We start from the raw sequence: 20,835 nt of genomic DNA on the forward strand, positions 1-20,835 counted from the left end.
TTAAAATTTCTGAAGGCACTGAAGTTACCGTCACTCTCGATTATTTTTAGCTCCATTCGCATAGCAGGGAAGAGTCATTACTTACCAGTAGTAAATATATGCGTCACAGATCTGCGATAAAATTTTTGGTCCATTACCTACTTGGGCTCTGTACACACTGAAACTGGCCTCGTGTTCTTGCTCTTGTTTACTCTAAGAGAGAAGACTAAGATAACCTCCGCTAAAGACTGACTTTTACCATAGCATAACCAACTGACAGAACTGACAGTTGTCCACAACCCACAATTGCTCATTTGTGCATATTGTCTCGAAATTCATTACGATTTGTTAGGTTCAAATTAAAAAGTAGAATGGTTCGTGTTAAGTCTAGAACTCCGCTAGCAGAACAATATTTCACGATACACACCATAGTCCTGTGCCAGTTGTTGAGAAAGGCTGTTCTACATTTGGCTCAGTGGCGGTAAACACTCTCTGCAGAGAACGACATTTCAGTCGTTCTGGAGACGACATTGATTGCTTGTTTTGAAAAATAATGAATTTTCCGGCACAATCACAACAATTCCATTACCAGAACTGAGAAAGGCCGGCAACAGCTGGAACTGGGAATTTCGTATTGAAACATTGTTGCCATTATACCGGCAAATTGTCGTACATTGTTTTCCAAATAATCTTTGTCAGCAATTATTAGGTGCAAGTCTGGAAAAATGCACAGTCTGCAATTGAGGAACACATTACGTAAATAATAGCCCTGCGCCAGTTTGTAATACATAACATGTGCTTTGACGAAACAGAATTATCGAATGTATTCTGGAATCATTCGAAGATAGACTCTGTTTTATGTCACTGATGTATTATTTCCAATGCTCTAAAAATACTGCACATCCATGTGCACTTCATGTTAAACAGTGTCATTATTTTCATTTCTTTACCGCTAAAGGTTAATTTTTCCCCGAAAAATAGGGAGTGCTTTGCAGGGCTCCAGACAACAAGCGGCTCGTAACACGTGCTTCGTTTCCTGTACTATACTGATAAACCGTTCTGTTTGTCACCACTCTGACACGAGGCTTCCAAAACCGAATTTCGTGAACCGATTTCCCAATACCGCTTCTTGTTGGTTATGAAGACACTCTAGTATCGATTCTTGAAATGCTGTTCTAATTGCCAGATTTCCCCTTGAACAATCGATTTTTGCTCTATTCTAATCAATCGTTTTTGAAATGTGCTCAGCTTGTCAAGTTACGACTTGTTTCCAAAAATTTTCGGCCAGTATGACTGGAGTGACACTATGTTCAGTGGAGAACTGCCCGGTTAGCCGAGCGGTCTAACGCACTGTTTTCCGGAGCGGGAAGGAGCGCCTGGTCCCCGGCACGAATCCGCCCGGCGGACTTGTGTTAAGGTCCGGTGAGCCGACCAGTCTGTGGATGGTTTTTAGGCGGTTTTACATCTGACTCGGTGAATGCGGGCTGGTTCCCCTTATTCCGCCCCAGCTACACTATATCGGCGATTGCTGCGCAAGCAAGTTCTCCAAGTTCGCGTACACCACCATTTCTCTACCACGCAAACATAGGGGTTACACTTGTCTGGTGTCAGACGTTCCCTGGGGGGGGGGGGGGGGGGGGGGGTTGGTCCACCGGGGGTCGAACCGCACAATAATCCTGCGTTCGGTGTGGGGCGGCGGAGGGGTGAAGTGGACTGCGGTAGTCGTCGTGGGGCTGTGGACCACTGCGGCTGCGGCGGGGACGGAGCCTCTCCGTCGTTTCTAGGTCCCCGGTTAACATACAATACAATACAATACATTGTCCAGTGGAAGAGAAGTAGAAAAATTGGACTCCGATACTTAAATAAAGAGAAACAGCCATTGTACTGCCTAAATCAGAAATCGGAACATCTTACTTCCAGAGGCCATTTGTGTTAAACAACTGACGATCGGGGAACCTACGTCTGACCGATCTAACAAAACCAATTCCGGCCTTAACATATAAACACGACAGCGAGAAACGATTTCCGAAGTTCGAGTCTTGTCTTCCGGAAGTTGTGTCTCGTGTAAATCTAACATTTACACTGCGCAACACTATTAAAGAATCACTTTTTGGGAGGACTCCATAACTGACTCTCATTATCACATATAAGTTTGGAATTTGGATCAAAGATGCCTTCAGAATTACTCTGTAACGGTGCTGTGATGGCACTCTCGGGCTTGTCGATGCTTCAAACAGCAAGATGTCCCACACATGAGAAAAAAAGCCACAGGTCAGAGGTTAATGTAGGCTATAAGGTGGATTAACGCTGTCACATTGGCACCAAATTTCACCATAATTCCGCCCAACGCTACCGCTATTTCGCGCGATGTATAGTTCGTTACATATCTACTTACCCACATTTCACTGCGTTTTTTTTATACCTCTGTGGCGGAGTCAGAACCGGCGGGAACCTACGTTTAAATCATGCGGTTCTCTTATGGGCGGCTGAGGAAAAGATTTAAGACACATCGGAGCCCAGAAGCTACACGAAATGGCCTCAGGGGCTGGCGTAAAGGACATCAATGAAACCACTCCATCCTTGTCGCGTAGATTTCCACACATTTCGCGGTCGAAAACGACAGTTCGCAGCGCAGTATGGTGGCAATAAGAGACGTTCTTGAGAACGTTTGACGCTGCTGCCACCGCCTGGGTGTTTCAGTCCTATTCTAAGGTTCAAATGGTTCAAATGGCTCTGAGCACTATGGGACTTAACTTCTGAGGTCATCAGTCCCCTAGAATTTAGAACTACTTAAACCTAACTAACCTAAGGACATCACACACATCCATGCCCGAGGCAGGATTCGAACCTGCGACCGTAGTGGTCGCGCGGTTCCAGACTGAAGCGCCTAGAACCGCTCGGCCACACTGGCCGGCTCCTATTCTAAGGACATTGTAAGGTTGCAACACCATTGCTCCTCATATGACCCCTATGGAGTATAGTGAAACAACAGTTTTTGTTTTGATATACAGGGTGGAACCACTAGGGACAGGTGAACATCATTCGATAAAATTCGATCGTGGTATGAAGCAGCGAAGGGTGTTTACGCTTTTTCAGCCCTCCTGTTCCGCTCCTCCCGTGGCGTGATCACGATGGGGGGAGATGGAACATTAAGGGTACCTCTAAGACACCCCAGTTTGGCAGCACCCTCGGTGCCACCAACGCACCGTTGTTGAGCAGAGGAGAGAGGAGGAGGAGAGTAGTGTTTAACGTCCCGTCAACATCGAGGTCATTAGAGACGGAGCACAGGCTCGGATTAGGGAAGGATGGGAAGAAGATCAGCCGTGCCCTTTCAAGGGAACCATCCCGGCATTTGCCTGAAGCGATTCAGGGAAGTCACGGGAAACCTAATCATGATGGCCGGGCGCGGGTCCAGTGTGATAACCACTGAGCCACCTCGCTCGACCTTTGTTGATCATGTTAAAAATGAAGCTTTCAGAAACTTTGATACACTTCTAGACTCGCGCTGCTCCAGCGCTTGAGGGTTATGCAACTCCTCAGACACCCGTTACGTTCAAAAAAATGGTTCAAATGGCTCTGAGCACTTCCAGACTGAAGCGCCTATAACCGCTCGGCTACACCGGCCGGCCCCGTTAGGTTCCAGCAGGACATTATTGTCTGACACAATATGTAATATGTGAAACAAGGTTTTCGTAGTATGGTGTACTTTTTATGTGACCTAATGAACCAATGTCCCGCTGAATGGAGGATTAAACAAAGAAGTATGAAAGAGGTCTTAGTTTCTGACTGCATTTTCATTTTCATGATAATTACTCGACAAGTGATCGAATCAAAACCGTCCACTGCGACTGTCATACTAACTACAGAAGGGACTTCTGCACAGCGTACTGGTCTTTTTCGCTCTACCGGGATAATGGACGACCCTCTTACGAGAAGTCCCCGACAGACCCAGCACTGCCACATCCAGACCTTATACACAAAGTCCATCATAGTGCTAATACCAGCTGGCTAGAACTCCTCATACGATAATCAGCACATCATGAAATGAATAGTAAAAGAAATCGTAAAAGAGAACCACTAATTGCAAGTCAAACAAAGTCGAAGGAAAATCCGGAAGGTTGTGGACTTCAATACACTGACAAAACCATGTAGATCGTATAGTAATTCAAAATGTAAAGCACGCTTATTACCAAATATTAGATTTTCTTCCACTGCTTTTTGTACCGTTCGTATTTTAGCGCCGCACGTAAGTCCGTCAGCTTAGGTGTCCAGTCATCCAAGTTGTAGGTGTGTAGTGTGGTGACTATGATAAGCGTACAGCATCTGTGTTTATGATTAAATGAAGGACGGAAAGCAAAAGGATTCGACCCAGGTACCTCTGAAGGAGAACCAAGGAGTCTGCCGAGCTTAATGTTCCCCTACACTGGACTGGAATGATCACCAACAACAGTATTTATACCTCCACATAGTAATAAACTGCGCAGAATTTCCTAACTGAATTTAGGAAATTGACTTATAATCTGGCACTCAAAAAAAAAAAAAAAAAATGTAAACGATGAGCTGCTCTCTCACTGCAGATCAAACTCCAGCAGAAAAAAAAAAAATCTTCGAAGTCCAAGATTCGCACAGGATATCTTCAGATCGAAGTTTCTCAAGCTAGTAACTGGTAGCGACATCTCCCACGGATGTGGGAGAATTTTTCAGTTGAGGTGGCGTGAATGGATTCTGAGTTGCCACATCGACGCCACCATCATTATTAACGGAGGAGTGGGTTTGTAACAAGATGTGCCACTGTTTCTCACGTGTTATAACGCTGGCTCCTGTCCACAAGTGCTGACCTCTACGAATGTTTGCCAAACGTTGGGCAACATTCCTTGGAAATCTTCCATCCGACGTAAAAACGCGCCCTGCGGAAATTGGATGATTATATAATAGTATTTTGATTCAGTTAGTAGCCACGCTGTCATAACAGTCTATCATTCACGACTGATTGACATTGCTGTGAAGAACCAACGTTAATCCGACGGTATATTTTTGTCTATCAGCGATCAAGTGTTTACATCAAGTCATGTAGTTTTCTTTAAAATAACCACGAAACTCAAGATTTTGTTGACAAATAATTTGCTTCATTTACTGACTCTCCATTCATAATATTTCCAAGTCTATATTTCTAATATTTTAGCGCAGCGACTGCTAAATATGAACCTCTTGTTGAGGAAGCTGCCGGCTAGCCTCCCGGTTCGAAGCTTGTCATCTGTATTCTGCCCTATTCTCTTACTGTGGATGCCTGGTAATCTCTCCACAAGGTCACTTCTCTTATTGCGGAAATTTTACACTTTTATGCTGCATCATTTAAACATAAATCGTTTCGATAAGGCTGACAGCACTGACTTAACAGTAGAATGCCCCAACCTCGCTATTATTCTTGTTAGTTAGTTTTGTTGGTTGAATAAACAGCTTTATTCCCAACGACTTTGGAACATTTCGAGTCCCCTGTTGTCCGTACGCACCAAGAAAGAAATAAGGAGAGTGGTTCCTATTCTGTAATCTGACGACTTTAAGCTGCGAAAATCATTCGCAAACTGCAGATGAAATATGATAATATAACTCTCTTTATGGTAGAACAATTTTCGATTGAATGAATCGCTTTAAAGTAAATGTATATTCGTCTGCGACGTAGAGCGTTCTAGTAGACCATCTACTACGAGAACAGACAGAAACTTTGAGACAGTCAGCGAATAATTCGTGCCAGAATTGACAACTGTATTGTATGGAACTAGGTACCTAGAAACGAAGGAGAGAGGCTTCGTCCCCGCCTAACCCTCTAACCTTAATCCGCTGGGCGGATTCGTACCGGGGACTGGCACGCCTTCCCGCCCGGAAATTTTTTAAACATAGCTGCGCATCAGCGACGGTGCATGTAGAATCTTGAGAGTACGGGAAAATAACAGCCAACCAGTTGCAGAAATACAGGTTTATTAAACTTTCACCACGGTTTCGACAAACGCAAATTTGTCTTCCTCAGAAGGAAAATGGACCAGTTGAACAAATTATCACAAAATAGTTACAAATGGCAACCAGAGAAGGAACCAAATTTGATAAACAAAAATTTTTTTGGAAGAGCATAGTCACTCGTGAAATCACATTTTGACACTAATGCTTATGCCATAACGGTCTTGTCTAGTGCAATTGTGCATGTCACCCACAAATTCAACAATTAAAATGCATAATTGAAAGTAGTAAGCCAATAAAACAGTGCTTTGTTGTAAAACCTTAAGGGGCTCCGGAAAGGCTCAAAATCATGAAAAGTTCAATTTTTACTTTTTTGCGTTTTCTGAATCTGCAGACTATTACCTTTTAATAGATATATAATTTATTCAATTCCGAAGACTACAACTATTTTTAAAAATTTTTTGAAATGTGTTCTACATGGGCGTGACCCACTGTGGCGCTGTTAAACTGCTGTCAAATGGTGTTATTATTAACGTCCGTGTTCATCAGGTACATTTTAGTGATGTGAGATAAAGTATGTGTTGTGGCTAACCTGTGATGGTTCAATATATATCGCTGGTGTGATTGTCGATTGTTTCATGTTTATTTACTCTGTCGTTATCTCGAAAATATTCGTAATTAATTCTGTTTCTTGAGTCTCTGTTTTGTTGAAGTATAATAATAAGTAAAAGTAAAGTTATTAGAAATCCTCTGAAGGCTTTTAAGAAAAGGAGAAATGTTGGAAAGCCAAAGGTATGTGTTATTACTGTAAACAATAAAGACGATAACCAAGTGAGTGAACCTAACCTCTCAAGTACACCTGCCCATAGCAGTCAAAGTGGGAAAGAAAATACTTCACAGAAGAAGCTTGGTTCAATGAGTGAAAACTATGAATGTTTTATGGGCGAATCGGATGTGAATGAAATATTTGATATGTCGGTTCTCAAAGGAATTTTTTCAAACTGTGTAAGATGTATTCATTGTAGTGAAGTTGGTCTGGAACTCTCCATAATAAAGCACGTAGGACTTGCTAGTGAAATACAACTGAAATGTGATAAATGTTCATACATGACCACCTTTTGGAACAGTGTTGCAGTAACTGCAACTGAAGAAAATGGTAGCAACATCTACGAACACAACATTAGATTTGTTTATTCCTTGCGTTCAGTTGGTAAGGATGCTACTGCAGGTGCAATTTTCTGTGGCATCATGAATATTCCAAATCCCCCAACCAAGTTTACGACCTATAATAAATTAATAGGGTCTAAAGTAGAAGATGTCTGTATATAATCTATGAAGAATGCTGTGGAAGAGGCAGTAATGGAAAATAATGGTAACAGAGATTTGACTGCAGCGTTCGATGGTACCTGGCATAAACGGGGACACACATCTCTTCATGGTGTAGTATCTGCCACCAGTATGTATACAGGGAAAGTTTTAGATGTAGCAGTAATATCAAAGTATTGTAGATGTCCACAAAAATATCAAGGTACACATGAAAATAATTGCAAACTATAGTGGCAGTAGTGGAGGAATGGAAGTGGCTGGTGTTGCCAGTATATTCCAGCGTTCTGAGGCGTGTGATAAAGTGCGATATGTTAATTACCTTGGTGACGGTGATTCTAAAAGTTTCAAACATGTTCAAGGACTGAAGCCCTATGGTGATGATGTTGTAGTGCAGAAATTTGAGTGTATTGGACACGTACAGAAGCGAATGGGAACAAGACTTCGGCGACTGAAAGCTTCGTACAAGAAACAAAAACTCAGTGATGGTAAAGGGTTGGATGGGAAGGGAAGGTTAACTGACAGTGTAATTGACAAAATACAGAACTATTATGGAATGGCTATTAGGCAAAATACACAAAGTGTCCACTAAATGAAGAAGGCTGTTTGGGCTCTTTTTTTTCATACTTCTTCAACCGATGAAAATCCCCAACATAGCTTGTGTCCCAAAGAAGAAGACAGTTGGTGTAAATATAACAAAGGATTGCTAACTGGTGAAGTGTACACTCATAAGCATAGTCTGCCTCATGCAATAATGGAGGTGATAAAACCTATTTTCAGAGACTTAGCAGCACCTGAACTGTTGAAAAAGTGTATTCACGGAAAAACTCAAAACCCCAATGAAAGTGTAAATAGTGTTATATGGTCGAGAATCCCCAAGATTGTATTTGGTGGAATAGAAACACTTCACTTTGGTGTGTATGATGCTGTTGCGACTTTCAATGATGGCAACATTGTAAGGTGCAAGGTATTTAGAAATATGGGAATGAAGATAGGTTCTAACATGGTACGAGCGATGCTTGCTTTAGACAAGGAACGCCTTCGGGCTGCAGACAGGGCTGTAAAGAGTCTAGAAATACAAGCAAGAGTAAACAGGGGGAGGAACAAGAGGAAGCTGGAGGAGGAGTTTGCAGAGGATGAAGATAATCCATCCTATGGACCTGGAATGCAATAAAAAGTTAATCCAATCTTTGTCGCTCGATTCCCAAAACTTTTATTTTCTCATACTAATTACATGTTTTCTAAGGATCTTCCAAACATATTTGTTTCAAACTTTCAGTAAATGTTACACAGTACCTTCTACATAATTTAACACAGCCTTTTTCCAAAAAATGTATATTTTTGAATATATAAATAAAAAATTGCAAAAAAAATATTGTGAATTTTCATTACAATTGAAAAAAAATCATCTTTAATAACTGAACTAAAATTTTGTAAAATCCCTGTGTTAAGTTGTAGCCCATATTCCATAAATAATCTGTAAAAAGTTCAACTTCCTACCTCAAATACTTTGTGAGGAAAGATGTAATTTATAAGCGTTATTTTAACATTGTAAGTATAGGGCGTTCCGGAGCCCCTTAAAATGAAACTCACGTGCCATTGGCTCCAGCAGACCTTTAGTATGTCACACACAAGGCTAGTGATATAAGCCGACTGCCTAATACGTGCATGCCCTGGCGACAGTAAACTGCGGCAGGTGACGCTTACTGAGCGAACGTGTGGCTGCACTGAACAGCCAATGCCTGATCCAGCAAATAAAACGGTGAATAGCTATTATTAAAACAGAATAAAACTAATGAAAATAGGATAAAAGCAGAGAAAACGGGGAGGGGGGAGGAGGGCCTTAAAGTTGTAAATAAAAATCAGAAGATTCGAAAGTAACAGTATAATTATGAAACCAATACACTTCGTAAGGCATGTTAACATCATGTATAAAAGCATAAATACATAGAACCATGTTAACTAGCACGTAACTTACATGAAAGAGAAGATACTTATGAGAATGAATGTAACAGATTAAAATACAAGCAAAAAGGTGGGGGAGGTGGTAGGCGGGTAGGGGGATTACTATAAACTATGAAGTAACAATCAGGGAATTAAATTTTACTGAATCAGGCAGAATCGGTAAGCTCCACCGATCGTCAATGCCTGCAGATTTTACAGGGGGAGGCCACGACGCTGGGATGACGGATTTACTTCAAACTTCGTACTCCTTTAATAGGACATTAAAACAACATTCTCCATTCTGGCAATTCCGAGAAAATCATAAGGGAAGTTTTACATGTCTGTTACGTGACTGATGTATCTGTCCATAGGTGACGAACGTTAGGGTTCATGGTGGTGGAATGGTTAGCGTACGAGCTTCATAAGACGAACGTGAATGAGGCGACGGTTATTGATTCCCTCTGAAACCTTCATTTTTGTAGTACAAGTTTAAATTATATAATATTCAAGAAATTTGTACGTACACTATTCGTTCTTGCTACATTATCAACGTCTCAGCGCTGCGCAGGTTAAGTACCAAATGAGGCTTGCATCTGTGTCTGCAGTTCGACGTCGTGTGGTGGAAAGTTGCCCCGGGTATCTTACCAGATTAACGTATAAGGGATTTCGCAAATCACAACAGGCAAACATTTTCAAGAAAACTCTATGCGTTTCTTCATATACCTGTCGATAGTTATAAATATAGTAGTTCTAATATTTAAATTTAATGAAAAATAGTAAGTAGTCAAATAACATGAAATTCACTAAAACTTCATGAGAAAACACTTGGAACTTTTTTAATCATATTACCTCTCAAATGTCGTATAAATTAAATAATATAACCAGTGATGAAAAAATATAGATTAAAAATTAAGTCACCTCATAGACATTTGTCTGACGAAGCTCGCAGGCTAACCCCATGACCATTGTGAACTCTTAAGATTTCGTTCCTGCGCACAGATACATCAGTTACATAATAGACTCGTAAAACTTCTCTCGCGATTTTCTCGGAATTGCCAGAGTGGTGCACGTTACTACTTGCACATTATGTTGTTTTAATAGCCTACTAAAGGTGTATAAAGTTTGAAATAAATCCATTATTCGAACATCGTAGCTTCCCCTTTTTAGTCAGTCGGCTCATGCCACTAGCCTTGTACGTGCCATACTAAATGTCTGTGGGAACCAACGTCACGTGTGTTTTATTTTAAAGTTTTATGACGAAGCCTTACACTGTTGGGTTACTAGATTTATGCAGTTGATATTTGCGGGTGTCATGCACATTGTACTAGCCTTATGGTTTCAACATCCATTTATGTCATTACGTGATTTTACGTATGAATATGATCTTCTAAAAAAATTGTAATTATTGTTTATCGAATGTAGTTCCTTCTCTGGTTGACATTTGTAACTATTTTCTAATAATTTGTGCAATAGGTTCATTTTTCTTATGAAGAAGACAAATTTATGTTTGTCGAAACAATGGCAAAGGATGATTACCAAGATGTCCGCCCCGAGATCTGAGTGGTCAGCTTGACGGACTGCCGTCCTAGGGCCCGGGTTCGATTCCCGGCTGGGTCGGCGAATTCCTCCGCTCAGGGAGTGGGTGTTGTGTTGCCTTCATCATCATTTCATCCCCATCCGGAGCACAGGTCGCCCAGTATGGCGTCGAATGTAATAAGACCTGCGCCAAGGCGGCCGGACCTGCCGCGCAAGGGGCCTCTCAGCCAATGACGCCAAACGCTCATTTCCATTTTATTACCACAATCAAACAACTGGTAAACTAATCCATTACATTCACGATCTTGCTTTGAGACGCTGGAGCTCCAACCATATAGTCCTGACCTAGCTCCTAGTGATATTTACCTTTTTGGTACGATGAAGGAGCACTTGTGTGTCTTCGTCGGATGCCGAGTTTGTCGAGGTGGTGCAAGACTGGATGTTCATTATGCTGCAAGACTTTTTGCAGGACGGAACTAGTGACCTTCTCAAGAGATGGAACAAGAGGATAAATTGAGAGAGGTTACGGAGAGAAAAATGTTACTTGTGACGTAGTTTTCCCAACAAAAGGCTTCTTTTTAGTGAATAACTTTTACATTTTCTCATTTCCTCGGTCACAGGAGTAAAACTACTAAGTGATTTGAAACACGACGAAAAAATAATATTAGTAATAAGGATGATGATGTAAGAAAGGGGAGGCTACTATCCTCGCTATTGACGTTTCTTTGTAGAGAGCATCGCAAAAACGACACGGTCGAACTGGAAAACATATGATTACACTGTGGAGCTATTAATTTATGATATTTACTGAAATGAAATGATGAGAAACATTTCACATCTATTGTCTTTCTAGTTGAAAGATTGTTTACTGCACTATGAAATGCCATATGGCTAGTGAATGACGTTTCACGCCTTGCTTTGCCTATTTTGTTTAATATCTAGTTTCTAGCTGCACTGCAGCATTGGTTAAAATAAAATTTTATAGATGTACTAATATAAATATTTTCTGTCTACAGATCCAGTAAATAATAGTTTTGTGATCTACTTCCAAGAAAACGAGGGCACATAAATAGACATTTCCCTTCACAGGAATTGCATAAATAATTTCTTTACGATTTGGTAACTTATCTGCTAGTGTTAAGTTCTCGTGATGCATCACTCTAGTGTTAAGATGTGACATAGGTATTAGACATGGCCATTTTTAGTGTAATACTTTTTCTGCTTTAACTTTGTCATGTTTAGGTATAAGTTATGTTGTTTGCCAGGCATAGTGCTACTGAATTTTAATTTGTGTTACTCTTCTAAGCCAGTTTACTACTGATTTATTTTTCTTGTTTGCTGCACATTGCCTTATATTAGTTGTAATATTGCAATTGCTTTGCTAATTTCTATAATGCTGCATTTTTTTCATTGCTGTTTGCGTTAATTGTTTTGTGCTGCTGCATTGCCTCGTCCCTTAGTTTAGCATCTGAGCTCAGTAGATTTAAGTTAGCTTAAGAGGGGGTAGACTATCTAAAAGAATGAGTTGCGATGAATTGGAAGAAATGCATTGAGAAGTTATACAAAAAAAGTACAGAAAGCAGGTATAGATAGGACGTTTTGGAAATAATGAAGAACGAAGGGAGATCTCCGAGAAGTAAAGAAAGTTTTGTTTGCAAAATACTGCAGTAAAAGAAACCCTGTCCTTTCCTTTTGTGTTATCCCACTATGTGTTTGTGTACCCTTGTGTATTTGTTTTCTTCCTGTCTCTGTGTAGCTTCATAGAATTTTTTCTTCTTCTAATACTAAGCTACATTCACTATGATGAGGAATACTGTTATCCTCAAATATAATTGGCATTAATAATATGTTATTTACCTTGTAAATATGCTTAGACATTATTTATTCTGTTTTGTTTTAATGCTTATGTGTGAAGTTGATGTTTCAAAATTTATTCTGATCTTTTATGTATCTACTTATCTCATAATTCCTGTAACATCGATGTATATTTTTATTTCTATTCTTTTGTAAAGCTTGTACTACAAATGTTATCTGTATTATTATGTTTTAATGATGTATTTTGTACCTTTGTTATTGTATTCTTATGTTATAAAATTGTAATTGACACCAGTTCATCATATTATTAACTTGTAAGTTACATTTCACTGCACACGTTTCTGTTGGTCATAGTATATGGACAATATGTGAGAAGTAGGGACTGTTAGTGTTTGCACGTGTGTTAATAATTCAGCAAGGGACTGGATGACAGCATTGCTGGTTCTAAGGACAATTCCAAAAACTTTGTGAGTGCACAAGTGGTGGTTATGGACTTGCTATATTATCCGCAAGACTCTTCAGTGGTGATTGTGCACCTGCACAGTCACAACAGATGGCTGCTGGCCATCTCTACAAGGACTACAGTGGGTCTGCATCTTTGATGGCCCACCAATACCGTAATCTCTACCAGGACTGCAGTGGGTCTGCTCTGTGATGACCTACCAAACGATATTCTTCAAAACTTCGATTGACTCCGGTGGGTTTGCTCTGTTGTGGCCCATTACCTGTCTGCATGTCAAGAGTCAGCACTGTCTTTCCGTTGGAAGGACAACACTACTTCTTCAAGATTGCATGGAAATCCACTACGTCTATGTGCATTGTCTTTTACTGCTCAGATTTTGTGAAAAACACGGCAATTTTACTGTGATCAACGATCAGGACTGTCTTTATGGACTGTGAGAAAATTTTAGCTTTTGACCAACATTGTATCAATAAATGTGTGCATTTGATTTCTTTGTTATTGTAATTACGATTATGAAAAATTTTAACAAATATGTATTGCCCAGTGCCCAAACCAATTTGTAAAATTTTTTGTGGGGAGCATGGGGGCTATGTAAGTAGGCTGTTTAGGTTTTTTTATTGGTAACGCCACCTCTGTATGAAAATCACTGGCTGTGCTGTGTGCAGTCTGTGGCTGCTTTGCATTGTTGTAATACTCGCCATTGTAGTGTTAGGCAGCTGGCTGTGAACAGCGCGTAGCGTTGCGCAGTTGGAGGTGAGCCGCCAGCAGTGGTGGATGTGGGGAGAGAGATGGCGGAGTTTTGAAATTTTATCATGAACTGCTATATACACTCCTGGAAATTGAAATAAGAACACCGTGATTTCATTGTCCCAGGAAGGGGAAACTTTATTGACACATTCCTGGGGTCAGATACATCACATGATCACACTGACAGAACCACAGGCACATAGACACAGGCAACAAAGCATGCACAATGTCGGCACTAGTACAGTGTATATCCACCGTTCGCAGCAATGCAGGCTGCTATTCTCCCATGGAGACGATCGTAGAGATGCTGGATGTAGTCCTGTGGAACGGCTTGCCATGCCATTTCCACCTGGCGCCTCAGTTGGACCAGCGTTCGTGCTGGACGTGCAGACCGCGTGAGACGACGCTTCATCCAGTCCCAAACATGCTCAATGGGGGACAGATCCGGAGATCTTGCTGGCCAGGGTAGTTGACTTACACCTTCTAGAGCACGTTGGGTGGCACGGGATACATGCGGACGTGCATTGTCCTGTTGGAACAGCAAGTTCCCTTGCCGGTCTAGGAATGGTAGAACTATGGGTTCGATGACGGTTTGGATGTACCGTGCAATATTCAGTGTCCCCTCGACGATCACCAGTGGTGTACGGCCAGTGTAGGAGATCGCTCCCCACACCATGATGCCGGGTGTTGGCCCTGTGTGCCTCGGTCGTATGCAGTCCTGATTGTGGCGCTCGCCTGCACGGCGCCAAACACGCATACGACCATCATTGGCACCAAGGCAGAAGCGACTCTCATCGCTGAAGACGACACGTCTCCATTCGTCCCTCCATTCACGCCTGTCGCGACACCACTGGAGGCGGGCTTCACGATGTTGGGGCGTGAGCGGAAGACGGCCTAACGGTGTGCGGGACCGTAGCCCAGCTTCATGGAGACGGTTGCGAATGGTCCTCGCCGATACCCCAGGAGCAACAGTGTCCCTAATTTGCTGGGAAGTGGCGGTGCGGTCCCCTACGGCACTGCGTAGGATCCTACGGTCTTGGCGTGCATCCGTGCGTCGCTGCGGTCCGGTCCCAGGTCGACGGGCACGTGCACCTTCCGCCGACCACTGGCGACAACATCGATGTACTGTGGAGACCTCACGCCCCACGTGTTGAGCAATTCGGCGGTACGTCCACCCGGCCTCCCGCATGCCCACTATACGCCCTCGCTCAAAGTCCGTCAACTGCAGATACGGTTCACGTCCACGCTGTCGCGGCATGCTACCAGTGTTAAAGACTGCGATGGAGCTCCGTATGCCACGGCAAACTGGCTGACACTGACGGCGGCGGTGCACAAATGCTGCGCAGCTAGCGCCATTCGACGGCCAACACCGCGGTTCCTGGTGTGTCCGCTGTGCCGTGCGTGTGATCATTGCTTGTACAGCCCTCTCGCAGTGTCCGGAGCAAGTATGGTGGGTCTGACACACCGGTGTCAATGTGTTCTTTTTTCCATTTCCAGGAGTATATATATATATATATATATATATATATATATATATATATATATATATATATATATATATATGATGATATCAAGGTAAATACATTGTTTGTTCTCTATTAATATCTTTCATTTGCTAACTATCCCTATCAGTAGTTAGTGCCTTCCATAGTTTGAATCTTTTATTTAGCTGGCAGTTGTGGCGCTCGCTGTATTGCAGTAGCTTGAGTAGCGAAGATTTTTGTGAGGTAAGTGATTTGTGAAAGGTATAGTTTAATGTTAGTCAGGGCCATTCTTTTGTAGGGAATTCTGAAAGTCAGATTGCGTTGCGCTAACAAAATATTGTGTGTCAGTTTAAGCACAGTCTTGTATCAAATTTTTCTAAAGGGGACGTTTCAAGACCTGCGCCAAGGCGGCCGGACCTGCCGCGCAAGGGGCCTCTCAGCCAATGACGCCAAACGCTCATTTCCATTTTATTACCACAATCAAACAACTGGTAAAATAATCCATTACATTCACGATCTTGCTTTGAGACGCTGGAGCTCCAACCATATAGTCCTGACCTAGCTCCTAGTGATATTTACCTTTTTGGTACGATGAAGGAGCACTTGTGTGTCTTCGTCGGATGCCGAGTTTGTCGAGGTGGTGCAAGACTGGATGTTCATTATGCTGCAAGACTTTTTGCAGGACGGAACTAGTGACCTTCTCAAGAGATGGAACAAGAGGATAAATTGAGAGAGGTTACGGAGAGAAAAATGTTACTTGTGACGTAGTTTTCCCAACAAAAGGCTTCTTTTTAGTGAATAACTTTTACATTTTCTCATTTCCTCGGTCACAGGAGTAAAACTACTAAGTGATTTGAAACACGACGAAAAAATAATATTAGTAATAAGGATGATGATGTAAGAATATAGGGAGATTTCTAAAAAGTGCAGTGTATTTCTTAAGAAAGGCTCATAATGTACGATAGTGGCACATATTATAAGCACTGCTTCAGCATTTTAAGCTTTTTATTAGATAGGCTTTACAAGTTACTTCAAATTCAGAGACGTGGTGCTGTATATCTGACGTCCTCCTGTCTTAGATTTTTGGAACATATTTTATGCTCCCTTAAAACTAGATTTCTCTAGACAAAAAATTTCCTCTGTAGGAACCAACATGGGTTCCGAAAACAACGATCATGTGAAACCCAGCTCGTTCTGTTCGTGCACGAGATCCCTAAAGCAGAAGATACCGGCGCCGAGTTTGATGTCGGGTTTCTTGACATAAGGAAGGCGTTCCAAGCTGGCACCTAAAGAACAAAATTCGACCGTGCGAAATATCAGACCAGCTCTGTGACTGGACTGGAGAATTTCTAGCAAACAGAACACAGCCTCTCATTCTCAATGGAGAGAAATCTGTAGACGTCTACTTCCTGCCTATACCGAGGTTGTGTCACGGGACAATTACATTTCACAGTATATAGAAATGACATAGAGGATAAAGTCGTTAAGGCCCCTGAGGCTTTTTGCGAATGATGCTCTTGTATACAGAGAAATCGCGACGCTAGAGGATTGTAGCGAAATGCAGGAAGACAGCATGGGATCGACGATAGGTGCGGGGAGTGGCAGATGACCGCCAACATAAACAAATGTAACTTATTGCGCATAAATAGGTAAAAGTCACATTCTCTTATGATCACACGATTGCAGAACAACCACTGGAAGCAGTCACATGTATTAAATGTCTAGGTACATGCGTGCGGAGGGGTTAAAGGCGAACGACTGCGTAAAACTAATCGCAGGTAAGGCAGATGGAAACTGAGATTCACTGAAGGAATGCTCTGGGAGCTCAGTCCACCCTCAAAGAAGGTACCTTACGAGACCCTAATTTGATCTGCAGGTCAATATTGTTCATCTGTTTGTGATCCGTTGCAGATGGGGCTGATCCTATAAATAAAGAAGATCCAAAGAAGAGCAGTACGATTCTTTACAGGTTCATTTGGAAAGCACGATAGCGTCACGAAGACGCTCAGTCAGCTCCAGCGGCAGACGCTGTAGTAGAGGCGTTCCTCATCACACCGTGGTTTACAGTTAAAGTTCCAAGGGCGTACGTTCTTAGAAGAGGCAACCAATATATTACTTCTTCCCACGAATATCTCACGTAAAGACCGTAAAGATGAAATCAGAGAGTTTCGAAGTCACAAAGAGATTTAGCACCAATCGTTCGTCCTGGGAAGCATTCGTGACTGGAACAGAAAACGGCACGAGTGACATTGGTACACAGAATACCCTCGTCGCATACCGTAAGGTGCCATACGGTGTGCAGATACAGATGTAAGTTTACAAGGGGATATAGTTCGTACGAAAATGCATTAGAGAAGTTCAGGGAACATTATTGAGGATGTCTGGATAAAAACTTTGCCTTCGCGACACCCTGTAGGGTAAATTTAGCATCGGTATTCAAGGAAGAGCACACCAGAATTCTGCTCCTGTCATCGTATATCTCACGTAGGTCTCATGAGAATCTGACTGGAATGTTTTAAAGTGCAGAAGGGGGTGGGACAGCGGGGGGGGGGGGGGGGGAATCCAACTATTGTTCCCTCTCTCTATACTCAAATGTTTGGGTTGGTGCATAAGACCGTAGCGCTTTTCCATAAATTAAAAGAAAAAAATTAGGGTAACAGGGACTTAAGTCACCAATAATATATTCTCCTTCGTTAATTACAATAGTCTTTCAACACTGGGGTAACGTTTCGATTCCGCGACAGTAGAAGTCACGTGGGTTTGAAGCGAAGAACTCGTCCAGCCATGTTCAGAGCTCATTTTCGTCCAGAATGGAGGTTTCGTTAAGGTTGTTCGATACAGGTCGCATGTCGGGGAAGTAATTCGTAGTACACCGTACCTTTACTGTTCCACGAGATGCATAACATTACCTATTGTGGATGTGCTCATGTCTTTGTACAGGGAGTTGCTGCTTTGTCTGGGCTCACCCATTCCTTTTGTTTTCTGTATGTTAACGTAAGGACAGCATTTCCTGTCACCAGTAACAATACCGGACAGGAATGGTCGGTGTTGTTCGTGGGCCAATTGATGATGTGCAAGCAGAGATGCTCATATGACCATCCGCTGATTTTTGTGATTTTCGCTTACACTATGTAGTCCCCATACACCCGATTTTTGAACCTTCCTATCGCATGTAAATGTTACACGTTGGTGTCATGACTACAGTTTAGCACATCTGCCACTTGCAGAATGTACTGACGTGGATCATTGTGGATTAATACCTTTCAACGATGTTCATCAAACCCTGATGGTCTCCCTGAACGTGCAGCGTCACTAATATCAAAACGCTCCTCCTCAAAACGAGGAAAGCATTTTCTGGCCATGCTCTGTCCAAGACACTATACCCATACACAGCGCAAATGTTTCTAGCTGCCTCCGCTGCTGTCACCCCTCTAACAGAAGAGTATTTCGGAAATCTTCCCATTGGCACTCCATTTTCTAGCGTCCACAGCTCCACTCGCTATCTTCAGATGACAATAACACAATATGCAATCTTAAATAGCAACCGCGAACTACAAATAAAAAAGTTACCATCGATAAATAAAACCATACCAAGCGGAATACCAACGTGCAAAATAAAAACGCTACGTCAACTGAAGAACAAACCGCCTTCGGTCACAAGTTGCGTTTATTTACTGCACTATGCATTTCGAGCCCTGGAGGCTCATCTTCAGGTGCTGTCTGGAGCCTCCAGGGCTCGAAATGCATAGTGCAGTAAATAAATGCAACCTGGGATTGGTGGCGGTTTGTTCTTCATTTTACGAAAGTAAAACAGTCGCTGACGAAACACTGAAAAACAATCGATAAAATTAAAAAAAAAAAAAAAAACGCTACGTACTTACAGACCAACCTAGAAATACAAGAACTGGCACGAGCTGTCCTCCACCATGCAATCGACAGCGGCTTGCAATGTGTGTGCGAAGGAAAATATCACTAGAACAGAATTCGGACACAGTTTTAAAGTAAATTTCTGTGACATACAGTGACGAAGGTTGTAAGGAGTGAGAAAGACTCGAAACATCAACGGAAGTTTCATTGACACCCTAATGCCCCGCCCCGACATTTTTTTTATCGATCTCATTTAGGCGTCGTCGCCTGTGCCGACAGTAAGTGGTGCCGGGGCAGCATGCGTGCCGGCCGCCCAGTGTAAACCACGGCTCAGCCGGAGGGTGGCGGGCCGGACGCTAACGAAGCGGGCGGGTCGTAAAGCGCGGCTGAGTGGCGGGGGTGCGGGGGCGGCGAGTGACGGCTTCCAGCAGCCGGCTGCCACCCAGGAGGTGGCGTGGGGCGCCGCGCCGCGCCGCGCCGCGCTGTCAGCGTTGGCCCGCCGCCGCCGCCGCCGGGGCTCTCCAGCAGCCGCTCGCCGCAGCCAGTCCAGCCCTCTGACTCACCGACCACTCGCACGCTCTTCCGGAAACCGCGCCGGGCTCCAAGTGGACGCCACACTCGGGCTCCGCCTGAGCCCTCCTTTGAAACCACACGCCATGACCACCGATAGTGCCCAAAATTTTGGGTAGGTGTGAACAGGACTCGCCTGGGGTTCCGTACAAGTACATATAGTTCATGGGCAACGGCCTTGCCGCAGTGGATACACCGGTTCCCGTGAGATCACCGAAGTTAAGCGCTGTAGGGCGTGGTCGGCACTTGGATGGGTGACCATCCGGGCTGCCATGCACTGTTGCTATTTCTCGGGGTGCAATCAGCCTCGTGATGCCAGTTGAGGAGCTACTCGACCGAATAGTAACGGCTTCGGTCAAAAATACCATCGTAACGACCGAGAGAGCGGTGTGCTGAGCCCACGCCCCTCCTATCCGCATCCTCCACTGGGGATGACACGGCGGTCGGATGGTCCCGGTAGGCCACTCGTGGCCTGAAGACGGAGTGCTTTTTTTTTTTTTATACAGATAGTTCATCCATCCCAGGATTAGAGAATCTCGACGATTTTTGCCTGTTATCGATATCGGTAGTGGCAAGATATACGTCTATCCATCGCTGAGAAAACGCGGTCTTAATGGAAGGACGGACGATCGGATTGCAAATGACAAAAATTTTTTTTCGTTTGATATAGTCACAGATTAACCATTTTTTAGTTATTTTCGTTCGCTTGTACTGTGAATCCTTGCTTCCAGTCAAATACCAGCATTCTAGGTCAGTGGAAACTACCATATACGTTTTGATGACTAGATTAGTATCAAAATACGTTACATAAATGGCCGTATCTTTTAATTGCATTGACTTAGAAGCGTCAGTTCTTTACACTGCTAACATGCCGTAGCCCTTAATATGTGACAATTCAACTTAATACGTGTACCCGTTTCTGAGAAAAGCGGATTTTAAGGGTAGCACTGAGACAGGCTGACAGACGGACAGCAAAGTGATCCTATAAAGGTTCCGTTTTTACCGATTGAGTTACGAGACCCTAAAAAGGACCTGTTACCGAGTATGCAAGGTGTAGAGTTAGTACTTCAAATATTACGCTTCTCAAACGGCTGTCGAAGATACCCATTCGTTGGTAAAACTCATTTGTCTCGTATTTCAAAAAATGAAAGATCA

General features: G+C 42.9%; 1 protein-coding gene and 1 pseudogene across 1 annotated transcript in view; one reads left to right on the top strand and one right to left on the bottom strand.

Moving 5' to 3' along the window:
- LOC126252464 (protein SOX-15-like) overlaps positions 1-20,835 on the bottom strand; it is a 299,474-nt gene that overhangs the window by 41,982 nt on the left and 236,657 nt on the right. The window lies entirely within an intron of this gene.
- On the top strand, positions 19,849-19,966 carry LOC126254024 (5S ribosomal RNA; annotated as a pseudogene).

Source organism: Schistocerca nitens, chromosome 4 (assembly GCF_023898315.1).
Source record: "Schistocerca nitens isolate TAMUIC-IGC-003100 chromosome 4, iqSchNite1.1, whole genome shotgun sequence".
In the NCBI taxonomy this organism is placed as follows: domain Eukaryota; kingdom Metazoa; phylum Arthropoda; class Insecta; order Orthoptera; family Acrididae; genus Schistocerca; species Schistocerca nitens.